Source organism: Pleurodeles waltl, chromosome 9 (genome assembly GCF_031143425.1).
Source record: "Pleurodeles waltl isolate 20211129_DDA chromosome 9, aPleWal1.hap1.20221129, whole genome shotgun sequence".
NCBI classification, from domain to species: domain Eukaryota; kingdom Metazoa; phylum Chordata; class Amphibia; order Caudata; family Salamandridae; genus Pleurodeles; species Pleurodeles waltl.
Window position 1 is genome coordinate 296398828 of NC_090448.1, and position 9650 is coordinate 296408477.

General features: G+C 44.3%; 1 protein-coding gene across 2 annotated transcripts in view; it reads right to left on the reverse strand.

Annotated features, from left to right (window-relative positions):
• Nucleotides 1-8068, reverse strand: part of C9H3orf18 (chromosome 9 C3orf18 homolog) — a 49063-nt gene extending 40995 nt beyond the window's left edge. The window contains exon 1 of one of the 2 annotated variants that reach the window (XR_011198665.1): nt 7667-8039. The gene's annotated coding sequence lies outside the window, so the exon portion shown is untranslated. Of the gene's footprint in view, nt 1-7666 lie in introns of both variants that reach the window. The other variant, XM_069206764.1, reaches the window with a different exon arrangement.
• Nucleotides 8069-9650: the final 1582 nt, after the last annotated feature.

Genomic DNA, 9650 nt, shown 5'->3' on the forward strand with positions numbered 1-9650 from the left:
GACAGAAACAGAACAGGAAATCAGTGACAGAGGTAAAATACCTGTTACAGGTTCACTCACTGCCCAAGTGTCCCATGGAGGAAGTTCAGGAAAGTTGAAAGTGGATTTTTTGACAGCCTTCGTTAAGCTGGTGGTTTAACCTCCAGCAGTCTTAACAAGAGAGTTTCTGTGCCCCACAATATCTGGCTAAACCAAGGACAATGTAAATTTCAAGGTAATGTTTCAATAGCGCAAAAATATTAAAGCACCACTTCTCTAACCCTTGTAAATGGCACAATGACACAAACAGCACATCTTAAAGCAGCAAAAGAAAAATAAAGAAGGTCCAACACTTGTAATTCAAAAGTAATTTTTCCAGGCTGCCCCCAATAATCATAAACATTTTTTTAGAATATGCTACATGGGTGTTTTCAAAATATTAGACAGGAGAGAAATGGATCGGATTGTAGCAGTCACTAAATGTCTCAGTGAAAGGTACGAATTGATTGCTTGCCTAGTGAGTAAGGTCCTCCTTTTGAAACTTCAAAAGACCATTCAACCAGGTGATTTTTGGACAAAAGCTTAAGCGCAAAATTACAAGCACCATTTCTGCCTGTTATTTAAGGAGATAACGGAACGAATGAGGCGTGTTTGCTACTCTTCAAGAAATATTAATCTACAGTGAGAGCAATTTCCAGATTTATAAGAGGGATATTGGAGAATGGCATGGAAAGTAAACCTAGATAAGATGCAGTTCTATTTGAGGTTTCCTTGCAGTTCATGGGCAATGCTTGGTTATTGGGAACTAGTGATTAGAGCAGCCACATACTTTTTGATGGGATTAGTAATGTCTGTACCCTTTTGTTGAGCTACTCGTTCTGTAAGTTTGTTGTGGTTGTACAATTCAATATCGACACCAACAATATTGAGATAGAAGAATATCGAGGGACCAAATATCTAAAGGTAAGTGCTCATAGAAAAGTATAAATTTACTATTGCCAACTCCCCATCTAGGCACCTTGCAGATATATGTATTGGATAGGTAAATAAATGTGAAATTAGGAATACAAAATCTAGACTTACATACCTGGCTTCATTTTGTTTCCAATATTGTTCAATCACACCGATATTGTAGGTTAATTTTACAGGGTGCACGCTGCTTTCTCTAATCATGCGAACAATGGTGCAGTTACAAGTCACTCAAAGTTCTCTCTTTGGATCAGTAATGTAACCATGTGTTTGCTGCAGCAGCATGACACCACTTAACGGGTCAGGGGTGGCATTGGGACATGTAGAAGTTGTCCTACGGTTATTCAGCCATAGAGAACATTTAGAAAGTTCCACGTGGACTGTGGGACAAGTGGATATTTTCAGGGATGGTGAGTATCAGGTATTTCGGGCGTTTCCAAGCCCCGAAAACACACACTTTGCTTATAAATTCTCATTTTCATTCCAAATAAAATAATTGACTAATATTTTCGTTAGCATCTGCATTCAAGCATGGCGTACAGTGCAGCCACCAAATCACATGACCGCTTTCACTTCCTTGGTCCCTCTTGAACATCGACTGTCCCCTATACAAATTTCTTATAGTTACCTACAAGTTTTGCTGCCCTGGAGAAATACAGTTGCCTTGTTTTTTACAAGGCCCTGAAGTACTGGACTAATTAATGAGTTTCTTTTTTGAACGACCTGTAAATCTTATTACTTTTGGGGAGACCTCTGGAGACGCTGGCAGTAGGTGCAGAAACATTGTCGCTTTTTGCCTGTTTTCGCTGGTGTTAAAGCTGTTCACTTGCACAATCTTTGCTTCTTTGCACATTACTCGATTTTAAGGGAGTTTGAGTTTTTTACTTTGCGCCTTTTAGACGCTCTGATTCATTGCCATTGGTTGGATAGGGAACCATCAGACTTCAAGGAGGCGGGGTCTGTAAGAGCTCCATTGCCCACAAAAGCTGGCCACAGCGCGGACACACTGGCCGTAGGTGCAGAAACATATAGCCGCTTTTTTGTCTATTTTAACGGTTATTGAAGCTGTTCACTTGAACAATTTTTGCTTATTTTCACATTACTCGATTTTGGGAGAATTCAAGTTATTTACTTTATGCCTTTCAGTCTTGCTGACTTGTTGCCATTGGTTGCATGGGGAACCAATCAGGTTGCAAGGGGCGGAATCTGTAAGAGCACCGGTACCCAAAAAAGCTGGCGGCAGCACGGATGCGCAGTGGTAGCACGCAGTGGGTGGGCCGCTCGTGCACCAAAGGCACACCATAGGCAAGCCCGTCTATGCCCGTCTGCATCTGTCCTGGGCCAGGAGCCACTCACTATGGACACATTTTTACTTATACCCCAAATGAACTCTAATCATGAGCCTCCACTAAACACTAACTCGGGGCCTCCCTCCTGCAAACACTAGACAACGTAGGCATTTTAAAATTTAAGCGATCAGGTAGTGCTCAAATGGAGAGCCTGCAGCCATTCAATACCACCATCCAAAGCTGACCCAGGAAGGTGCACAACCTTTTACCTAATGGATTAATGATTGCTTATCTCAATACAAGCTCCCTGGTAAAACACCAATTGGATATATTTTACATATTAGATTCTGATTCCCCTGACATATTGTTTCTAACTGAAACCTGATTGACAGAGGGCTCTATGGCACATGTCATAGCGACACTCCCAGAGAATTACTATATCCTCAATTACAACAGCCCGCAGGGGAGAAAAAGTGGAGGGGTGGCCACTATTATCAAAAAGCAACGGGCCTTTACTAAGCTTTCCCCCTTATCCACTCCGATGGCAAAGAATATCATGATAAAATTGGACTCACCAAACTCCCCTCTAATATGTATCCTGATCTACACCCCCCCAGATCATATGTCCCAGTTTTCCCATCTTTAGTGGATTTTTTATCCACCTTAGTTGTTGATTATGTAAAAATGTTACTTCTGGGTAACTTCAACATCTGGATCAATGAGGAAAACGGTGGCTGCGCCTCATTTGACCTTACTGATTTTCTCAAGGGTCTAAATTTTGTCCAACAGCTATCCACTGCCACACGTATTAAAGGTCACTTTTTAGACCAGGTTTGGTTGTTAAATCTAACAATGCCCAATGTTAGGGTTCTCCCATGTATCTATTGAGGTCGCCATTTAGTCAAGCTTGTTATAAACAACTTTGAACGAAAGATACCCTCTATTTGTCCCGGCACCCACTCGAGAAACAGGAGTCACGTCAATTTCGAGAATTTCTATGACTCAATGGCAACATCCACACATATTAACAAGGTGAACGTACATGAGTCGGCAGAGGCTTTAACCGACTGTCTCAGAGAAGCGAGCAATTTACATACCCCTATGCCTAAAATAAAACCATTCCCCCACCTTGAAGCACCTAAATGGTACACAGAAGATCTAAAGAAAGCAAAACTTGAGTTGTGTCAAGCAGATCGGAAACGGCAAAGGGCTTACTCACCTGATAAAAAAATAGTTTTATCAGTTTTATCTTATGGCTAAAACCCTATAAGAAATCAATCTGGGATGCTAAATCTAACTATTATTCCAATAAGATATTAAACTCTGAATATAAATATAAAGAGATATTTGACATTGTCACTGAACTCTCTAACACAGATCATGCAAACATGCCGGTAGTCCCTACCCAGAAGCTGTGTGATGATTTGAATACATTCTTCATCAGCAAAATACAGACAATAAAGGATAGTATCCCAGATAGCACCTTAACCTGTGTTTTTCCCAAAATGACAAGAATCCTACAATCTTACAACCTTCCCTGCCATTACCTTAGACAGTGTCTTGAAATTGATGTCCTAAGTTAAATCGGGATCACCTGAAGATACTTGCCCTTCTCAGGTCCAAAAGTTTGTCTTTTTTAGTTTGCCTGACCCTGTGATCTCCTTGCTCAATTTATCTTTAAGCTAGGGTGTTGTCCCCTATTCTTTCAAAGAGGCAATAGTAATTCCTCTTTTTAAAAAGGCTGGTGAGAATCTTTCTGCCTTGAAGAAATATTGCCCTAGCTCACCACTCCCTTATCTAGCTAAGTTATTAGAGGCTCACTTTGCCCAATCTCTATGCTCCTTTCTAGAGGATTCTTCCTTTCTAGATTCCCATTAGGCAGGTTTTTGTGCTGCCAACGCAATGGATACTGTTATATTATCTGTAGTTGATGACATGAAGGAAGTTGCAGACTAAGATGTAGCCCAGGCATAAGTCCTTTTGGATTTATTGGTGGCCTTTGACACAATGGATCATGATATTCTTATCGAGTGTGTCTAAGCCGCTGGTCTGCAAGGCTCAGCATTAGCTGGATGAAGTCTTTTCTTGCTGATCAGTTTCATTTCATTTGCCTTGCTCCGTTTTGCTCCTCTAAGGTCAGGCTCAACTACTGAGTACCACACGGCTCCTCACTATACCCCCACTTATTTAATACACTCATCCGCACTTTGATCCGCACATTACAGAGGCAATGTGTAAAAATATACAACTATGCAGACAACATGCAACTGCTTTTTAACATTGAAGATACAGCGGAATCCAGAGAGCACTTTCAGACAACAATGCGATATATCCAAAATTGGTTGAACCTTTATCAGCTAAAGCTTAACTCGGACAAAACTCAAAAATAAATTGCAGAGGTGGAACTGCTCCTTTTGGCCCTCAGAATTGGGCACTCCCCTTGTGCCAAAAGACTCACTCAAAAGTCTTGAGATTCTCGTGGATGAGGATCTTTCCATGGAGCCTCAGATAGGTGCAGTCACCGCGGCCTGTTTTTTCCAACTCCGGACAATAAAGAAAATCTCAAATATTTTATTCTAGAAGCCATTATTCAGACCATTATTGCGCTCGTTATCTCCCGGTTTGAATATGCTAACTTTCTTTAACTATGACTTCCAAAGAGAATGCAAATGGTCCAACATCAGGAAACCTGGTTGGCATGGTGCCAGCCCGATCTTGCCATGTTACACCTTTATTGACAAAACTACACTGGCTCCCAGTAGCTCAGGAGACTACATTTAATATTGGGTGTATCATCTTTTAATCACTATACGGGAAGAATCCTGCCTTTGTGTCCTCATGAATTTGCAAATATATGCCCAAATGAAATCTTAGATTATTCCATCAAAACCTTTAAGAGGTCCCGAGGTTCAACAGGTAGAGACTTGGTGGCACCAGATTTGCTGTGATTGCCCCAATGTTATGGAATTCCCTTCCTCCTAAGTTTAGAGAATTAACCTCCTGGATGAACTTCAGGACCCTGTTAAAAACCTGGCTTTTCAAACAGACCTCTGGCTAAATTTGTGTTTCTTCTACACTGATGCTTTAGCACCACGATACCCTTTTTTGGGTGTATGTGTGCCATATAAGAATGTTGTAACATAGCATAACATTACATGTTGGTGTATGATGGTAGGCAGGTATGATAGTAGGTGTTTGGGCACCTGTTGCTTTGTGTGTACTTTGAGTGTGTGGTGTGTGTGTATGATGGGGAGGGAGGTGCCTGAAATCAGGATGCTACCCATGTGATCTTGGTTGGGTGGGCATCTGATGTTTAGTGTTTGGATATTTGATGACACCATTTTCTCAAAATTTGCTGAAGAATGGTGATTCCCCAACACTCTTCAGGTGGGTCAAACTTGGTTAGCATGCCATGAAATTATTGGAATATTTCAGTAGTGCCCTTTTAGAGCGTATGACTTTTAGTGAATTTATATGAAATATGAGTTGTAAAATGCATTCTTTGGTTCCATGATTTAAGATTTACACCGGAAAAGAACCTCCTGAAGCAATTTGGCAGAAACTTGGACTTGTTCTGTGAAATATGAGTTAGGCATTTATACCCCAAAACTTTCATTTATCACCAGCTACTACTGCTTTGATCACTAAAATGACATAAGGGCTGCCAAGGTAAATATCAGTCTGCCCTGTTTTTGGTGCTTAATTTGAGCCAGTGTTGCGGGTGTGGCCCAGCTGCACTAATTTTGGGGCACTGGCACTTATTTTCCCCCCATCAAACTTTGGCACAGTGCAAGAGAGTTAACATCACACAAGGGTGAAAGAAGGGGGAGAAATACTGCAAAAATGTGACGACTGGAGAAATCAGGAACATGTAAGAGAGAGTTACAGGGGGTGGGCAGTGTCTAGTGGTGGATTAAAAATGCATGAGGTGGAATCAAAACTAAGCAGGCTTGGTATCTGGCGACATTACTGCTGGCCGGGGGGGGGGGGGGCTTCTGAGAAAAACTTTGGCACAAATTAAACATTGCATGTTACTTATATTAAGGCAGGATTTGTTTTGGTGGAAAATAGGGTGCTTACTTCTTTATAGTGCATCATTTTGTATTTGTATTAGCATTTTATAGAGCGCACTACACCCTTAGGCGTCAAAGTGCTAACTATCAGAAAGAAGCACCCTCAAAGAAGGGGGGAATTAGGAAACAGAAAACAACCGTGTCTTTAGTTGCTTCAAGAATGCCAAGTGGGAATCTATGCTGCATATCTGAGGAGCTAACTCTTTCCAAAGTTTGAAGAGGGAAACTTTTAGAGTACCCTGTTCTCTATATTGTCACTGGTGCTTTTGAAGTATACTTCAGGTTTACTCTAGTCTTTGTTGTAGCATATAATCTAGTAAAATATTCTCCAAAGGTGAAGTACTACTCCATATTGATTTAAGAGCAGATGCGGTAAAATTCATGGCTTCTCTATTCTTTGTACTGGTCTAGGCTTGAGAGGTATATTTAAGTGGTGCTTTGTTCTCTCTAGTAGTCTGGACGCACATATTACAGGTGGGCTGTATTCTCTGTAGCTATGCACGAGATGATGAGTTAAACTCCAGGGGTGATCTGATCTCTAGACTGGTGCTGGGGTTGGTGAGGCCATAACTGTAAATGGAAATTATGTCATGAGGGTAACCTTTAAGCAGTTTTGTTTTTGTTTTCCATCCTACATGCTGGGCATTGCAGTTTGTCGCTTACTATTATAAGTATCGGCATATAATTCCCAGCATGCTTAGTGTTCCTGAGTGTGAAATCATGACTGGCAAAAAGCCATCATCGTGGAGCCGGGTGACAGCTATAGTACCATGTATTGTGGTGGTTCACGGCACGTACAGGCTGCTGTTTGCTCCGTGTACGGGTGGGCGAGGCAGACTGCAAGGGTCTTCTTTTAGATTAAGTAATGCGCGGGCTGGTAAGGTGGAGATCGATGCTGGTCGCGCTTGAGATACATTCCACGGATGTTTTCCTCCCTCTTGTGGCTCACTAGCCGGTGAGGTATATTTTCCTGGGGCTTTATTCTGAATTACAGCTGAAGAAAGGGTAGGGGGCTGGTGAAGCAAATTTTTCAGTGTATTCTGTTTTAATGCATCGAACAAACACTACCAGACAACACGCCCGAGACAGGTAGTTTGAGCATAATACATATGTGCACGTTCAAAGGCCCATGCTTTCATGAAGAGCTTGAATATTGCTAACATTATGTATTACCATGCCAGACAAGTCCCATTTTCTGGTCAGGGGTATGTGCATCTTTATCTAAACAAAGGTTCCAGTTTCTTGACACTGTATCAACTAACACACATCTTTCCAGTCTACGTACCCTAAAGCCCCCGCCCTGCCAACAGGTGCAGCGGCCACACCAGTGCTGCCAGCCGTGAGGACATCCCTTACCTCCTCCTGCATGCGTCAGCAGGGCTCCCCTTGTCTGACCCCAACCTCTGATGTGCGAAAGGATGAAGGAGGAAGCACCCGAGAAGCTTCCTAAGGCGTGAGGAATCCGCAGGGGAACCGCATCCTGACAGGACTCCGCTGCCTCTGACGCTTCGGCTGCCAGCCTCTCCCCGGAACGCCCCCTCCCAGCCCGGACCTCAAGCTCGAAGCCAGACCCCCCGCCCGTGAAGGTGGTTTATCCCAGGGGAAAGGGCTGATGTGAAAAAACAGCCCTGGACAGCGCACTGGAGGCTGCTGCCTGGGTGGGAGGTGCCGCCTCTGCAGCTGTCATTGTGAGTGTGCCTCCATTGTATTTTCCAAGATGCTCCGAGAGGCCCGCCCCCAGGCTGGCTACCCTCACCCGCTTCTGATTCCTCTCACCCTGCCATTGGCTACGAAGGGCACAGGCTCCGGCTCACAGTTGGGCACATTGCCTGTCACTCTCCAGTTGCCTCTGGGGTCAGCCGGCTGGAGCTGGCAATTACAAGCCTGCTGCTGCCGCTCCATCTGCTAGAGGAGGGGTAAGGAGCAGCGAGGTTATCATGGAGTAAAGGGGGAAGGGTTAGATGTGTGTAACAGCAGTCCCCTCTTCTGTGCATCCCGAATCCATTCCTCTCTGAAGTCCAGTGAGAGACCTAGGGCAAATTCAGGTTCTGATGCCCTCACAATAGTAACTGTATTACAAGTCTTATCAAGTGCTAGCAAATTAACAAGTTTATCAAATAGCAGCCCCTCTGTGTGGGCCGGGGCTGGCCGTCAGATGATGCCAGAGTCTGTATTTGCATTTCAGTTTTGTAATGTATGGTTAGTAAAAGACGAAAACATATTTCAACGTCTCTTTGCCGTTCTATTGATAGAATTATTGATATGGGCTTTCTCTAGTAAAATAAGTGTGATTAAGTTTTGTGTGTCTTTTCATTATGGTACAGAAAATAAAAATTGAATGTTGTGGTGTGCTATCAATTGCTTTAACTATTATGGTCAGATTTATTAAGCCTTGCTCCGTGTAGTGCTATCTGTATTCTTCATCTGTGTTCATCTTCTGTGCTCTTCTTCTGTGCATTTCATCTGTGTTTCTTCCCTCTCTTCTGCACCACGACCTGCGTGTGCTTTCTTCTGTCTTCATCTGTATTCTTCTTCTTTGTACTTCATCTGTGTTCTTCTTCTGTGTACTTCGTATCCTCTGCTTCTCAGGGCTCTCCTCTTCTGCCGGACTCCTCTTCCTTGACTCTTCTCTCCTCCCCTTCTTTACCCTTCCTCTTGGCTCTTCTCTCCCCTGTTCTTCTGTTCTGGACTCCTCGCTTCTCTTCTTCTTTACCTTCTTCTGGGCTCTTCTCTCTTCTGTTCTTCTGCTCCTCTTCTTCTTGACCTCCTTCTTGGCTCTTCTCTCTTCTGTTCTTCTGCTCCTTGCTCCTCTTCTTCTTTACCTTCTTCCTGGCTCTTCTCTCCTCTCTCTTCTGCTCTTCTGCCCCTGACTCCTCTCTCTGACCTTCCTCACTCCCCTCCACCTCTGTAACCCCCCTCCCCTATCTTCCTATCTTTTCTTCCTAACACCCCGCCACCTTTAACCCCCCTCTCCTATCTTTTCTCCCCTCTACCTGACCCCCCCCACCCTCCGCTTTCCCGCCACCACCACCTGCTCGCCCCCTGCTCCCATTCGTCGCCCCACTCCCCCCCCACCCCCAGCTGACCCCTCTTCCCCCCCTCCTTCCTCTTATGGCGGCCGCTGGCGCGCCAAAGGCGCCCCAAAGGCAAGCCCGTCTGCGCCCGTCCGCGCCTGGAATGCGCCCAGCGCCACGACCCCTGGCCACCAGCACTCCCAAACCCTGCAGCACCACTACGACCCCGTCACCCTCCACGCCCTCAACCCGGGGCGCTCCAGCACCTGCTTCCAAGCCAACCCGAAACACACCCACGGACCCTTCGTATGTCACACCTGCAAACT